Source organism: Oryctolagus cuniculus, chromosome 8, assembly GCF_051225735.1.
Source record: "Oryctolagus cuniculus isolate XC-2025 breed Fujian yellow rabbit chromosome 8, ASM5122573v1, whole genome shotgun sequence".
Lineage (NCBI taxonomy): Eukaryota > Metazoa > Chordata > Mammalia > Lagomorpha > Leporidae > Oryctolagus > Oryctolagus cuniculus.
Genome location: NC_142874.1, coordinates 14,554,484 through 14,570,911, shown reverse-complemented (window position 1 = coordinate 14,570,911; position 16,428 = coordinate 14,554,484). Strand labels below are relative to the sequence as shown.

Sequence of the window (16,428 nt, the reverse complement as noted above, 5' to 3'; positions counted from 1 at the left end):
ATAAGGATTTCTGTAGTTCAAGGATTTGCTTTTGAAAACTTCTAGATGTTCTTATCATAAATTTTTTGAAATCCATATCTTGCATTTCTTCTATCTCATCATCTTCATAATCTTGGCTTGGGGTGTTTTGTTTATTTGGAGGTGTCATAGTGTCATCGTTGATCTTGTTCCCTCGATTTCTGTGTTTGTTGCTTGGCATGGTTAATTCTTTTTCCCTCACTGTGAGGTGTTTTTTTATTTATACTGTGTCCGTGTTAAGTGGACTGCCTGCTGTTGGAGGAGCCTTGGAGGCTTGAGATGGGTGTTTCCTGAGAGCTCTGCTTGGTTCTTCAGGGTTACAGGTGTGCAATGGTGACACCCTCAGGTTATGCATGGTAAATCTCTATTTATTTATTTATTCATTTATTTATTTTATTTTATTTTATTTTATTTTATTTTATTTTTTATTCAGGAGGTAAGTAATACTGCACGGCTGAGCAGAATGGATGGTATTTAGCTTCCAATCTCTGGCTTCTACCCAAAGAGTCTGTGCATGCTCCTTTTCTCCTGCGGACTCCCACTGGGTTGCCTAGGCTACTGAATTGTAGCCTTAACTCTCCCCTTTTATTATGTATATCCCAGCTCTTTGTCTCTTGCTCTCCTTTGCAAGGTTGGCGGAGAGAGGAAATTGTCTGTACCAGTACGCCCCCACCTTTTTTTTTTTTTCCCCTTCTCTCCTGTAGTCAGTCTGGGGAACTTTTCCGCTTCAAAGCCCGCTTCCCTCTAAAATTCTGTCCGCTGTTTCCCTGCCAATGTCTCCGGTTACTGAGTTCACCTCCCCTTCCAGCGCCGATGTGTGGACTCGGAGCCCTGGGCGTTCCTCCTCTCCCCGCTGGTGTCTCTGTCACATCGACTCCCCTTCCCACACTGGCGCTCAGACTCTGCGGCTCCCGCGGTTCGGCTTCCGTGCGGTGGGCAACTCTGCTCTCCCAGTAGGTCCTCTGAGTCACAGCCACTAGCTCCGGAAGAGTTTCCTCTGCAATTTTTTCCTGATCCTTTTTTCTGAGGCTACCGTAACTCTGCTTTTATTAAACTAAATTTTCCCGGACTATCGGTGCGTGCCCTCACTATTCCACCATCTTCATCTTCTTCTTTATTAATATTAAGTGGCTAGCTGGCTATTCATATCTGTTAGGAATAAGTTCCATTCATCTTCAATCACTACACTATGACACTTCAGAAAGTTCATGGAAACTGTAATTAAAAGGTAAGTTTCACTGCAAAACAAACTGACATCTATTCATACAAGGGGTCTTCAAGAAGATCATGGAGAATGCATATTAGTAAAAAACAAAGCATTCATATACAAATCTGCACTTATGCATCCCAAAGACTAACTGGAGCATGAAGAAGTAACTCTAGTGAATGATGGCAAAATTTTGTTGCTGGGAAAAAAAGCAGAAAGAGGTTACATCAAAGTACAAGTATTGCAGTATTTTATTATCTTACCATTGAATGAGAAAACACCTTCTTAAACTTTTTCACACAGGGAGGAAGATATCTCTTTCCAAAAATATGTGCTAAAACCACCACCAAGGTTTCCATCACATCTTCAGAAAATGTCTTTTTGCCTGTATTTTGTTATTTAAAAAAAGTTTAATTTTTCAAAAGCTTAGAGAACAAATGTAATGTGTAAGACACAGCTGAAAACTTACTTCCTATGAATTTGGTGACTTTTTTTAACAAACTACACCAGCATTTCACAATATTGTAGGCTAACTGATGGCATCTTGCTACAAAATGCTTTGCATCCTCCTACCCACTCTTACCTGTAGAAGCCTGGTGGTCAATGAGCGATGGTTGCCCCTACTCTGTAACTGCCCTGGGATTCCCTCACTGGCTCCAAGTCTTCCCTTTGCTTCTCTGTCTCCATTCTACTCATTTTTTTTCTACCTTGGTGCAACCCCTGCCAAGGAACAAAGGCCCGAAGCTGCTTGCTAAACTCCTCGTCTGCCCTTCCAGGCCCTGTGTGACATGAATCTGCACCCACTCTCTCTTTGGTGCACGTTACAGAAAGAACTCGCACCTGCTCCTCTTGACAGGCCTTTGCTGCCAATATTGCTTTTCCCCTGGAATATTTATTCCCCATGTTTTCTTATGCCCAAACCCTCGCAATACACTAGGGACTAAATCTCTTAGAGGGAAAGCCTATGTGAAATTCCCGATATTTGATCTGCTCCAACATTTTTCAGAGGGCCATGGTCTCACTGGGAGCATGATGGATGAAGGAGCTGAATGACAGGCACTCATGAGAGACTAGGAAACAGGCTACAACTACCTTGCAGTATCAGAGAAATGCCGTGCAGAGTGAGGCTTTCAAACTTGATTTCTATACATTGTTAGCATCATGTGAAAGTTGTTCCCAGCCTTCAAATTGCTTTAGCATTATGAGACCCTCTACGCAATATTTATAACATAAGTAAAATTCATGACTGTTTCTTGAAAAAAAAAAAAACAGGTTCACATGGATCAAAGGCTTTATGATTTGATTTATTAGTAGTGTTAAGATATCATGGGCTAGCACTGTGGCCTGAAGTGCTGGCATCCCTTATGGGCGCCGGTTCGAGTCCTGGCTGCTCCACTTCCGATCCAGCTCTCTGCTATGGACTGGGAAAGCAGTAGAAGATGACCCAGGTCCTTCAGCTCCTGCACCCACGTGGGAGAACTGGAAGAAGCTCCTGGCTCCTGGCTTCAGATCGTCCCAGCTCTGGCCATTGCAGCCAACTGGGGAGTGAACCAGCAGATGGAAGACCTCTCTCTCTCTCTTTGCCTCTCCTCTCTCTGTGTTACTCTGACTTTCAAATAAATAAATAAATACTTTTTAAAAAGATATATACTACCATATCATCTTAATTATTTCTGTACTATTTTGATAAAAGTTGATGTTTCCAAAAATAAAATAGAACAACAGGTAACTAACTGTATATTCTAGCCTTAGCTGCCTGCATTTGTGTTTGGATCACACCATTCTATTTCCCTCTTTACCTTACAGCATTGTGTTGCACTTATAGAAAAGGGAAAAATTAATTTAAAATTATAGTAAAGGAAATCATTACAGATGACAATGTTTTATGTAAATAACTTCCAAAAATTTTCTAGTAGAATAATGCTTATTGTCTTTAACAAAGCTAAAGGTTATAATTTCTTAAAATTTAAAAGTATATTAAATAATCATTAAGAATCATATTTATATTATGATTCTCTATACATACAAAATTCAGATGCTAATAATATTTTATAAACATATTTAATTTTGTAAAATGAGAAGAAAAACCTTCAAGATACATTAGGAGAATGGGCAATCAGAAAATGGCCTACCAAGATGCATGCTTAGCCTAGCAATTAAGATGCCTACATCTCATATGGGGGTACCCAGGTTTAAAACTCAGATCCAGCTCTTACTTCCTGCTAATGCAGACCCTGGGAACCAGTGGTGATGGCGCAAGTGATTGACTGGGTTCTTCCCACCCACATGAGAGACGTGGATTGAGTTTCCAGCTCCCAACTTTGACCTGACCCAGGACCAGCTACTGTGGACATTCGGAAAGCAAATCAGTGGAAGATTTCTCTTGGTCTACTCGCTCATTCATTCATTCATTCATTCATCCTCTCTCTCTCTTTTCCCTCCTCCCCTCTCTCTCTCTCCTCCCATCTCTCCCTTCTTCCCTCCTTCCCTGTCTCTCCCCCTTTTTCCCCCTGTCCCTCCCTCCCTCTCAATCTTTTAAAGATGGCACACCATCAAAAGCAAATGTAGTTCTGGGGAACGTGCAGGTATATGTGAAGCAGTCGTACGGGATGTCAGTGTGTGTACATGTACAATGTAAGGGGTAGGAGTTGGGAAAAGGATATCTGCTCACCATCTACGATGACTGGAACACACAGCTTCTGAAACAGACCTTTCACCAGCATGCTTATTAAAGCAAAGTTTGAAGGTTCATGGTAGTGCAGGTGGGACACAAGGCCAGCATATCCAATGGGAACACATTCTTGATTCACATATCCCTGTGAATCAATTTAACAATTTAGCTTCAGTCCCCAGATCTCAGAAATACCCAACAGGTAAGTCATCAATTAAGATTTCGGTAGTAAAGTTAATTACATGTACAAACACTTTAGTGAAAACAGGTTTAAATCTTACCTCTCTGACCAAGAATTGCAAAGAATATATGAAGTAAAATTTTAACATGCACTTGACCTTTGGTCGCTTGAAGGATATCAAGGAATACTGGAGCAGTGACAATGCCTATGCACACATGTCAAAATACCAAAGTTAGACAGCTAGCTATAAAGTGTGAGATATCACTAATGACTTTGTTATATTATATACTCTAAATAATTATTACAGATATGCCATAAGTTTTACATTCTCTGTGTATGAATAAAACATAATAGGAAGAAAAATTTACTGGGAGAGATGAACAATGACAACTTCACTCATAACCACTGAGAAATAAATGTAAGCTTATGAATATATAAAACTAAGAGTTAGGAACATTCCAGTATTTAGTACATTTTCAACCATTAATTCTTTGAAAATTTACTTTTAAAATGTTCTAGGCCAGATATATTTACTGAAAAATTTTTCTCATATATTCAGAGTGTATTTATAGTCATGGACTTAATTTGTCATGTGTACAGAAGTTACCACCATGTTCTTGTGTGAAGGAAAGGCACTAAGACAAGAATCAAATGTTGCTAAGAGTTTGCGTACTGCACATTGTGATTTTATTCCCTCCAAGATACCTAACAGGCGAGGCTTACTTTAGACTTGAGCTAAGATGATTATGTCTGTTAGAGAGGGTAGAGACTGTACCTTTGCTTTGGCATCCTCTTTGTCATCTGCTTTGGCAACCAACAGCATGAGTCTGAGAACCACGGTGATGTTTAGGGGAAACTGACCCTTCAGCTTGGGCACATCAGACTTCAAGAGCCAGTCTATCTTGGGTAATGGAATATCATAGAAGATCACACTTCCTATAAGATCTTCTCCATGCCTTCCTGCATGCCCAGACATCTAAAGAGATGACCACAAAACTTATGCAAGTTCAAATCCTAGCACTGTAAATAATGTCTCACTTTCCTATACCATGTGGAACATTAAACATTTGAAAATAAATCTTCAATGAGTTTTTTGTTTCTTGGTATATTGATGTTGTCAAATCTTGCAGAATTATTTTATTTTATAGATATATTTTTATAGATACATTTTAAAGTCCAGTGTTAAGACAGTATTGCCTCTTTCTTAAAAATAAATGGAGTACCAACTCCTGTGTTTAAAGATCATGATCTGGGGTCGGTGCTGTGGTTTAACTAGGTTGGGCTGCCTGCAGTGCCAGCATCCCATATGGGTACCACTTGGAGTCCTGGATGCTCCCCTTCAGATCCAGCTCCCTGCTCATGGCCTGAGAAAGCACTGGAAGATGGCTCAAGTGCTTGGGTCCCTGCACCCATGTTGGAAACGTGGAAGAAGCTCCCCAGCTCCTGGCTTCAGATTGGCCCAGCTCCTGCCTTTGGGTCCATCTGGGGAGTGAACCAAACAATGAAAGACCCCCCCCGCCTCTCTCTGTCTATAACTCTGTCTTTCAAATAAGTAAATAAATCTTTAAATAAATAAATAAAGATCATGATGTTAGGGAAGGCATTTGGTGTAGGATGCTTGGGATGCCTGACACCTAGATTGGAGTGCCTGGGTTCAAGCACCAGCTCTGGTCCCTTTCCCAGCTTCCTGGAAGGCAGCAGGTGGCAGCTCAAGTAGTCAGGTTCCTATCATTCACACTGGAAATCCGGACTGAGTTCCTGACTCCTGACTTGAGCCTGGCCTAGCCCCAGCCACCGTAGGCATCTGAGGAATGAACCAGTGGGTGGGAAACCTCTTTGTCTCTTTTTTCCTTCCTCTCTCATTTCTCTCTCTCTGCCTATAAAATTAAATTAAAATCATGGCCTTTAAAGCAGGCACAATTTCTGATTTACCAACGTAGTTCCAGAAACAAGCCTGAAATCAAAACCTTAGAGACACTTATCATATAATTATTGGTGGCTGGCATGAATTGGGTGCTCAAAGATGTAGTTACTTCCCTCCAATATTATTTTTGTTTATGTTCAAGAATATTTATCAAATTGAGAATATCTTCAGGAAAACTAAGCTACTGACCTAATATATTTTAAAAGGTTTTTAAGTGTAATAATATTCATTAATATACATATATAAAAACTCAGTTTCAAATATTTTTATGGCCACCAAATATTTCAGAACAAATGGCTTTTCCTGGCATACTGAATGAGCATTTCAGATACCTGTATATAGAACCGTAACAGAAGGCATGTATTATAAATACCTGTCAAAAGTTCAGAGCATCCAAATAAACAGAGTCTTCTGTAAAAACAACGGTTTTACAGGGCATATTAATTCCCAAAGCAAGGGATGATGTAGCTGTCACTACCTATGATGGAAAGCAAAAAAAATAAAAAATTGGGAAAACATATTTAATGTAGCATACACAGATGCATACGTAGTAAGTATTGACCAAATTAAATCCCCTTACATTATTTTTCTTGAGTAAAAGTGCAATGTTAAGACAGTATTGCAAAACATCAAACTCTATGCTTGCTTTTGGAATAGACAGCTCTATATCCCACTTGGATGTTCATTCATTCTCATATTCTTGCTGAACATTACAATTATACAGCATTTTCCAGGTAACAAAATGATACAAAATCAAAGCCATTCAGTAAGCATTCAGTGTTACTGTCTGTGTGTGTTTGGCATGAATAAGAGCAATATGTTATACAAGGAGTTTATTTTCATGTTAAAAGATTTCCAAGAACAGAAAATAGTAAATGAAAAAAAGTTAGACTAAGCAGGAAGCAAGTCATAATAAGCATGACAAAACCATTCTAAGACGTTTAGATTGTAAAAGAAAGGTAACATGATATAATTAATAATTACAAGATTGATTTGGCAGCTCTGGGAGTAAATAATTTTAGGAGGTGATTACCAAAAGTAGAAGTCTGACAGAATGCTTTTAGATTATTCTAGACAAGATATTACGACATCATTGAACAGGAAATATTCCTAGTGGAGAGATGTGGGCTGTACATGCATGTGTGTGCATGTGTGTGTGTGTATGTGTGCGCGTGTGTGTGTGTGTGTGAGAGAGAGAGAGAGAGTTGATAAGCACTTGCCGATGTATTCTAGTTGTTTGAATGTGGAAGATAAGGAAAAAGCACTGGGTTCCATGTCCCTGAGTTCTGTATCTGTGAATTCAACCAACCAAAGACTGGAAATATTTGGACAAAAAAGTGTACTGAACACTTACAGACTTTTTTTTCTGTCATTATTTTCTAAATAATATACTGTAGCAACTACTTACATACAATACATTGCACTAAGTAATGTAAGTAACCTAGAGACACAGAGGATACGCATTGGTTCAATGCCAAAGCTATGCTGTCTTATATAAAAGACTAGAGCACTGATGGATTTTGGTATCTGTGCAAGTCCTAGAATCAATCCCTTGAAGATACCAAGGGGTTCATATTACTTAGAGAAAGGTGAATATACTGCTGGAAACTGTCTTATCTCAAACCTACCTAAGGTTGCTCAGATATATTTTTGTTTCTCATGTAGCCTTTTCTTCTCTTGAAAATAAACATAGTTAAGGTTATACATTTTCCTCCAACTACTAGTTTAGCTGCATCACAGAAGTTTGTCTATACAGCATTTTATTTGCCTAGCAAATAAATAAATTTTCTGGGGCTGGCACTGTGGTGTAGCAGGTAAAGCTGCCGCCTGCAGTGCTGGCACCCCATATGGGCGCCGGTTCGAGTCCCGGCTGCTCCTCTTCCAATCCAAATCTCTGCTATGGCCTGGGAAAGCAGTAGAAGATGGCCCAAGCACTTGGGCCCCTGCACCCACGTGAGAGACCCAGAAGAAGCTCCTGGCTCCTGGCTTCAATAAGCGCAGCTCCAACCAGTGCGGCCAACTGGGGAGTGAACCAGCAGATGAAAGACCTCTCTCTCTCTGCCTCTCCTTCTCTCTCTTTGTAACCCTGAGTTTCAAATGAATAAATAATTCTTTAAAAATAAATAAATAAATTCTCTTATTTCCATTATTAGTTCTCCTTTAGCCCATTAATTTACTCTTAATTTTCACACTGCAGTTTATACAGTTATCTTTCTGGATCACTGAGGAATGATTGGGCTATCTGAACAAAGAATGGACTTTAGGGGCTGAGATTGTGGCTCAGCAGGTTAAGCTGCCACCTGAGGTGCCTGCATCCCATAGGAGAGCAAGTTTGAGCTCTGGCTGTTCCATTGCCTACCCAGCCTCCTGCTAAAGTGCCTGGAAAAACAGTGGAAAACGGCCAAGTACTTGGGCCCCTGACACCCATGTGGGAGACCCAGATGGAGTTCCTGGTTCCTGACTTCACTCTGGCCCACTGTGGCCACTGTGGTCATTTAGGGAGTGAATCAATAGAGGTAAGATTTCCCCCTCTATGTGTGTGTGTGTATGTGTGTGTGTGTGTGTGTGTGTGTAACTGTCTTTAAAATAAGTAAATTCTTCGAAAAAAGAATGCCCTTTCTGGGCTGCACAGGTGTTCCTTCAGATAGATGTTCCTGGTGCATGTTGTCTCTCTCCTCCTTTATAGTCCTCTTCCACCAATCCCAACTCTGCTACCCACACGCCGAGTACGCTGCTCTCCTCCAATCAGGAGCAGGTCCTGCAGCTTGTTGGTTGAACTGGAGGCAGCTGTGTAGAAGCTGTTTCCTCCTCTCCCAGCGCCATATTGTGGGAGAGCAGATGCATAGAATAAGTCTTAATTCCAGTAACTTAGTCTAGTCTGAGTTGCTCCCCACAACTCAGAAACACAGAAACACGGTCATCAATATGAAAGAAGGTAAAGGAAGAACACCTATCAGTAAAAGAGCATGGAATGCTCAAAGCATATACTAGAAAATATCTCCGGGAAAATGTCAGGGCAAAGTCACTATGTATCAATAGTCACATTAAATGTTAATGGACTTAAATCTTCAGTTAAAAGACACTGATTGGCTGATTGGCTTAAGGAACAAAACCCAACTATTTGTTGCCTACAAGAAACACATCTTTCTAACAAAGATGCATGCAGACTGAAAGTGAAAGGTTGGAAAAAGATATTCCATGCCAACAGAAACAAAAAAAAAGCAGGTGTAGCCATATTAATATCAGACAAAATAAACTTTAATACAAAAACTGTTAAGAGAGACAAAGAGGGACACTATATAATGATTAAGGGTTCAATTCAACAGGAAGATGTAACTATTATAAATGTATATGCACCTAATTACAGGGCACCGGTCTATTTAAAAGATATGTTAAGGGACTTAAAGGGAGACTTAGATTCCAATACAATAGTACTGGGGGACTTCAATACTCCACTCTCAGAAATTGACAGATCAATAGGACAGAAGATCAACAAGGAAACAGCAGATTTAATCGACACTATTGCCCAAATGGATCTAACAGATATCTACAGAACTTTCAATCCTACATCTAAAGACTTCACATTCTTCTCAGCAGTGCATGGAACCTTCTCTAGGATTGATCACATACTAGGCCATAAAGCAAGTCTCAGCAAATTTAAAAGAATTAGAATCATACCATGCAGCTTCTCAGACCACAGCGGAATGAAGCTGGAAATTAGCAACTCAGGAAACCCCAGAAAGTATGCAAACACATGGAGACGGAACAATATGCTCCTGAATGAACACTGGGTCATTCAAGAAATCAAAAGAGAAATCAAAAACTTTCTGGAAGTAAATGAGAATAACAACACAACATATCAAAACTTATGGGATACAGCAAAAGCAGTATTGAGAGGCAAGTTTATAGCAATAAGTGCCTATATCAAGAAATTGGAAAGACACCAAATAAATGAGCTTTCAGCGCATCTCAAGGACCTAGAAAAACTGCAGCAAACCAGAAAAATCTAGTAGGAGAAGAGAAATAATTAAAATCAGAGAAGAAATTAACAGCATTGATTCCAAAAAAAATTACAAAAAATCAGCCAAGTGAAGAGCTGGTTTTTTGAAAAAATAAACAAAATTGACACCCTACTGGACCAACTAACCAAAAAAAGAAGAGGAAAGACCCAAATCAATAAAATCAGAGATGGAAAAGGAAACGTAACAACAGACACCACAGAAATAAAAAGAATCATCAGAAATTACTACAAGGAATTGTGTGCCAGTAAACAGGGAAAGCTATCAGAAATGGATAGATTCTTGGACACATGCAATCTACCTAAATTGAACCATGAAGACATAGAAAACCTAAATAGACCCATAACAGAAACAGAAATTGAAACAGTAATAAAGGCCCTCCCAACAAAGAAAAGCCCAGGACCAGATGGATTCACTGCTGAATTCTACCAGACATTTAAAGAAGAACTAATTCCATTTCTTCCCAAACAATCAAAAGAACAATCGAAAAAGATGGAATCCTCCCAAACTCTTTCTATGAAGCCAGCATCACCTTAATCCCTAAGCCAGAGAAAGATGCAGCACTGAAAGAAAATTATAGACCAATATCCCTGATGAACATAGACGCAAAAATCCTCAATAAAATTCTGGCCAATAGAATACAACAACACATCAGAAAAATCATCCACCCAGACCAAGTGGGATTTATCCCTGGTATGCAGGGATGGTTCAACATTCGCAAATCAATCAATGTGATTCACCACATTAACAGACTGTAGAAGAAAAACCATATGATTATCTCAATTGATGCAGAGAAAGCATTCGATAAAATTCAACAGCCTTTCATGATGAAAACTCTAAGCAAATTGGGTATAGAAGGAACATTCCTCAATATAATCAAAGCAATTTATGAAAAACCCATTGCCAGCATCCTATTGAATGGGGAAAATTGGAAGCATTTCCACTGAGATCTGGCATCAGGCAGGGATGCGCACTCTCACCACTGCTATTTAACATAGTTCTAGAAGTTTTAGCCAGAGCCATCAGACAAGAAAAAGAAATTAAAGGAATACAAATTGAGAAGGAAGAAGTCAAACTATCCCTCTTTGCAGACGATATGATTCTTTACTTAGAGGATCCAAAGAACTCTACTAAGAGACTATTAGAACTCATAGAGGAGTTTGGCAAAGTGGCAGGATATAAAATCAATGCACAAAAATCAACAGCCTTTGTATACACAAGCAATGCCACGGCTGAGAAAGAACTGCTAAGATCAATCCCATTCACAATAGCTACAAAAACAATCAAATACCTTGGAATAAACTTAACCAAGAATGTTAAAGATCTCTACAACGAGAATTACAAAATCTTAAAGAAAGAAATAGAAGAGGATACCAAAAAATGGAAAAATCTTCCATGCTCATGGATTGGAACAATCAACATCATCAAAATGTCCATTCTCTCAAAAGCAATTTATAGATTCAATGCAATCCCAATCAAGATACCAAAGACATTCTTCTCAGATCTAGAAAAAATGATGCTGAAATTCATATGGAGGCACAAGAGACCTCAAATAGCTAAAGCAATCTTGTACAACAAAAAGCTAGAGGAATCACAATACCAGATTTCGGGACATACTACAGGGCATTTGTAATCAAAACATCATGGTACTGGTACAGAAACAGATGGATAGACCAATGGAACAGAATTGAAACACCAGAAATCAACCCAAACATCTACAGCCAACTCATACAGCTCAAGAATTTCAATTAAAAAAACCAATCCAACCAGGAAATGGGAAAGGATGTGAATAGGCATTTTTTAAGAGAGGAAATTCAAATGGCCAACAGACACATGACAATATGCTCAAGATCACTAGCCTTCAGGAAAAGGCAAATCAAAATCACAGTGAGGCTTCACCTCACCCCTGTTAGAACAGCTCTCATACAGAAATGAACAAACAAGAAATGCTGGCAAGATGTAGGGGAAAAGGTACCCTGGTCCACTGTTGGTGGGAATGTAAACTGGTGCAGCCACTGTGGAAGACAGTATGGAGATACCTCATAAATCTAAATATAGACCTACCATATGGCCCACCCATCCCTCTCGGGAACTAACCTAAGGGAAATGAAATCAGCATATCAAAGAGTTATTGCTACCCCCATGTTCATTGCAGTACAATTCACAATAGCTAAGATATGGAGTCAACCTAGATGTCCATCATCTGTTGACTGGATAAAGAAAGTATGATGCACATACACTATGGAGAACTACTCAGCTGTAAAATAAAATGAAATCTTTTGCAACAAAGTAGACACAAATAGAACCACTATACTTAGTGAAATATGGCAGTCCCAAAAAACTGATATTACATGTCTTCCCTGATATGAGGTAACTAACAGAGTACCTGAAATGTAATGTATTATAGAGAAATAGACATTTTGAAACTTGATGATTGTTTATAGCCTTGTCTCTTCCATTCAGGAACAGTGTTTTTGGGGCTTTTTTTTTCTTTTTGTTTTTCTCCATACTATTTGTTGAAATCTTTAACTTAGTGTAACCTTAACCATATGATCATTAAGTAAACTGAAAACAGACCTTTGTAAAAACTAAGAGTGGGAATGTGGATGGGTAGGAGGGTCAAGGGGAAGTGCCTCTATGTTCCTAAATCTGTATATATGAAATACATGGAACTTGTATAATTTAAAAAAAATTTTTGCAAAACTGAAACAAAAAAAGGTTTAGAAATTAAGAAATGTGTTGCTAGATAACTCCTAGACACAAAATAAATCATGATGAAAATAAAAAGTCATTCTAAACTGAATTATTAAAAGAAAGAATGGTTACTGGCTGGCGCCATGGCTCAACAGGCTAATCCTCCGCCTAGAGGCACCGGCACACGGGGTTCTAGTCCCGGTCAGGGTGCCAGATTCTGTCCTGGTTGCCCCTCTTCCAGGCCAGCTCTCTGCTATGGCCCGGGAGTGCAGTGGAAGATGGCCCAACTGCTTGGGCCCTGCACCCCATGGGAGACCAGGAGAAGCACCTGGCTCCTGGCTTCGGATCAGCATGGTGTGCCGGCCGCAGCAGCCATTGGAGGGTGAACCAATGGCAAAGCAAGACCTTTCTCTCTGTCTCTCTCTCTCTCTCACTGTCCACTCTATCTGTCAAAAAAAAAAAAAACAGTTACTAAAGCAGTACTTTATGTATAAACTTCAGTGCTTGTGCATGTATTAATAAAGAACAACTGAATTCAAATTACAGGTCATCTTCCTAATTCTGCAGCCTCCCTATTTTAAATTTGCTTGTTTGGTTTGCTCATTTGTAGTTTGCTTCTTATTTCCTTCCCATTAGTTTGCATCAAAATAGTGCTAACTAGAAGTTAAATCAGCAATAGAGCAAATATGACTAATCTTGCCCTGTACATACCTGGTGACAGGTAAAGAGAAAGTACCTACAAAACAAATTAGTTCTGCAGCCAGAATTGAAGCACAGTGGGTTAAGCTACCACCTGGGACACTGGCAGCCCACAATAAAGCACTACTTCAAGCCCTGACTCTCGGCTTCCAATGCAGCTCACTGCCAATGTGCCTGGGAAGGCAGCAGTAGATGACCCATGGACTTGGACCCTTCCCACTCATGTAGGAGACCCAGATGGAGTTCCTGGGTTCAGGCTTCAGCCTGGCCCTGCCCTAGCCTTGCAGTTACTTGGGGAGTAAACCAGATAAAATATCTCTGTCGCTTCCCCTCTCTGACTCTGCCTGTCAGATAAACAAGTAAATCTTTTTTTTGTTTGTTTTTTAAAGATTTATTTATTTGAAAGTCATTTATTTATTTTTATATTTACTTATTTATTATTTATTTATTTGAAAGTCAGAGTTACACAGAGAGAGGAGAAGCAAAGAGAGAGAGAGAGAGAGAGAGAGAGAGAGAGAGAGGTCCTCCATCCAATGGTTCACCCCTCAAATGGCTGCAATGGCCAGAGCCACACCGAACCGAAGCCAGGAGCCAGGAACCTCTTACAGGTCTTCTGCACAGGTAAAGGGGCCTAAGGACTTGGGCCATCTTCCATCACTTTCCCAAGCCACAGCAGAGAGCTGGATCAGAAGTGTAGGAGCTGGGTCTCGAACCAGCACCCAAGTGGGATGCCAGCACCTCAGGTCAAGGCCTTAACCCACTGCACCACAGCACTGGCCAAACAAGTAAATCTTTTCTTTAAAAAGGTAGTTTGGGGTCAGTGCCATGGCACAAAGTGTTAACTCCCTAGCCTGAAGTGCTGGCATCCCATATGGGTGCTGGTTTGAGTCCCGGTTGCTCCTCTTCCAATCCAGCTCTCTGCTATGGCCTGGGAGAGCAGTGGAAAATGGCCCAAGTCCTTGGGCCCTGTACTCACGGGGGGGACAGGGAGGAGGCTCCTGGCTCCTGGCTTCAGATTGGCACATCTCTGGCCATTGCGGCCAATTGGGGAATCAACCATTGGAATGATGACCATCTCTCTCTCTGCCTCTGCCTCTCCTTTCTCTTTGTAACTCTGACTTTCAAATATATAAATCTTTTTTTTTTTTTAAAAAGGTAGTTTATGGGTCCAGTGCCATGGTGCAGTAGGTTAATCCTCTGCCTGCAGTGCTGGCATCCCATATGTGTGCCAGTTCTAGTCCCAGCTGCTCCACTTCTGATCCAGCTCTCTGCTGTGGCCTGTGAAAGCAGTAGAAGATGTCCCAAGTCCTTGGGCCCCTGCACTTACTTGGGAGACCAGGAAGAAGCACCTGGCTCCTGGCTTCGGATCAGCACAGCTCCAGCCATTGCAGCCATTTCGGGAGTGAACCAATAGAAAGAAGACCTTTCTCTCTGTCTCTCCCTCTCACTGTCTGTAATTCTACCTCTCAAATAAATAAAACCTTTAAAAAAAGGGTAGTTTGTTCACTCATAAATTTCTTTGCCTAATAAAAAATCAGAAATTCTTTTCAATTAGTTATTGGTGTGTCCAACAGTTTCTGGAATCATTTTTTTCTCTGTCACCATTATATTTTCTTTTATAAAAATTATTTCTTTATGTTATTTATTTGAAAGGGAGAGAGGGAAGAGTGATCTTCCACCTGTTGGTTCTCTCCTAAAATGCCTGCAAAAGCCACAGCTGGGCCAGGCCAAAGCCAGGAGTCTGAAACTCAATCCAGGTCTCTCTCATCAGGGAGAGGGACCCATGTACCTGAGCCATCAGCAGATGCCTCGTAGGGTGGGGGCTTTAGCAGGAAGATGGACTTCGGAACGGAGGACTCGAACCCAGGCACTCTGATATGAGACACAAGCATCTCAAGTGGCATCTAAATCACTGTACCCAACACCTACCACCTATATTCTGCATGTGGATTCAATCCAGAACTTATCAGTAAACCCTTCTATAAACAACTTATATTTATTTTAGTAACTAACCATATGAATGCCATCTTTATTAAAGTACATACGGTACATGTGGTCTTGGTTGACATAAAATATTCTGTTGAGATAAAAGGAATAAAAAGCACATACCTCAAATATGACATAGCACATTCTTTCCATTTCTGATGATGAGGTGATAGCAAGAGTATTTCCAAACACTGAGGCATTGTTACTAATATCTGTTTTTTTTTAAAAAAAAGCTGTTTTAATTTCCAAACATTAATAAGAAATTTTATGACACACTATATTCATCTTGATATTTCCATGTTCAAAAAATATTTCATTAATGTAAAAGTAAAATGAATATGTACAACTGATCCCCACATATGCTGCCACTGATACACTCAAAAACAGGTAAGTTTATTTCATTAAGAAACATTCTCTTGGGGCTGGTGCTGTGATGTAGCAGGTAAAGCCACTACCTGAAGTGCCAGCATCCCATATGGGCACCAGTTCTAGTTTCGGCTGCTCCACTTCTGATTCAGCTCTCTGCTATGGCTTGGGGAAGCAGTAGAGGATGGCGCAAGTGCTTGGGCCCCTGTACCCATGTGGGAGACCAGGAAGAAGCTCCTGGCTCCTGGCTTCAGATCAGCACAGCTCCAGCCATTACGGCCAGTTGGGGAGCGAACCAGCAGATGGAAGAACTCTCTCTCTCTCCCTCTCCTCTCTCTGTAGAACTCTTTCAAGTAAATAAATAAACTTTTTTTAAAAAAAGAAATATTCTCTGTCACAGTATTCTGGGAATACAAAAGTCACCATGCCCTGTAACCATCACTACTAAAGAGGAAGTTGCTTCCTCAGGCTAAAATTTCAGAAAAGTAACACATTCTCTTTATGTAACATTTATGTAATGTAAACATTTAATAATTAATATTGAATTAAAATATCAGTGATCAAATTCTTAGATAAGAAAAATTATACAAACCATCTAGCCCAATATAAATACATCTATCAGGGTAGTTGTGGGTTTCATGATACCCCATTAAAACCCCACCA

At 40.1% G+C, this 16,428-nt stretch overlaps 1 long non-coding RNA gene and 1 pseudogene across 1 annotated transcript in view; one reads left to right on the top strand and one right to left on the bottom strand.

The window, feature by feature from the left end:
* LOC149124837 (uncharacterized) overlaps window positions 1-16,428 on the top strand; it is a 339,759-nt gene that overhangs the window by 66,564 nt on the left and 256,767 nt on the right. The window lies entirely within an intron of this gene.
* LOC138843353 (putative ATP-dependent RNA helicase DDX60) lies at window positions 1,398-16,415 on the bottom strand (annotated as a pseudogene).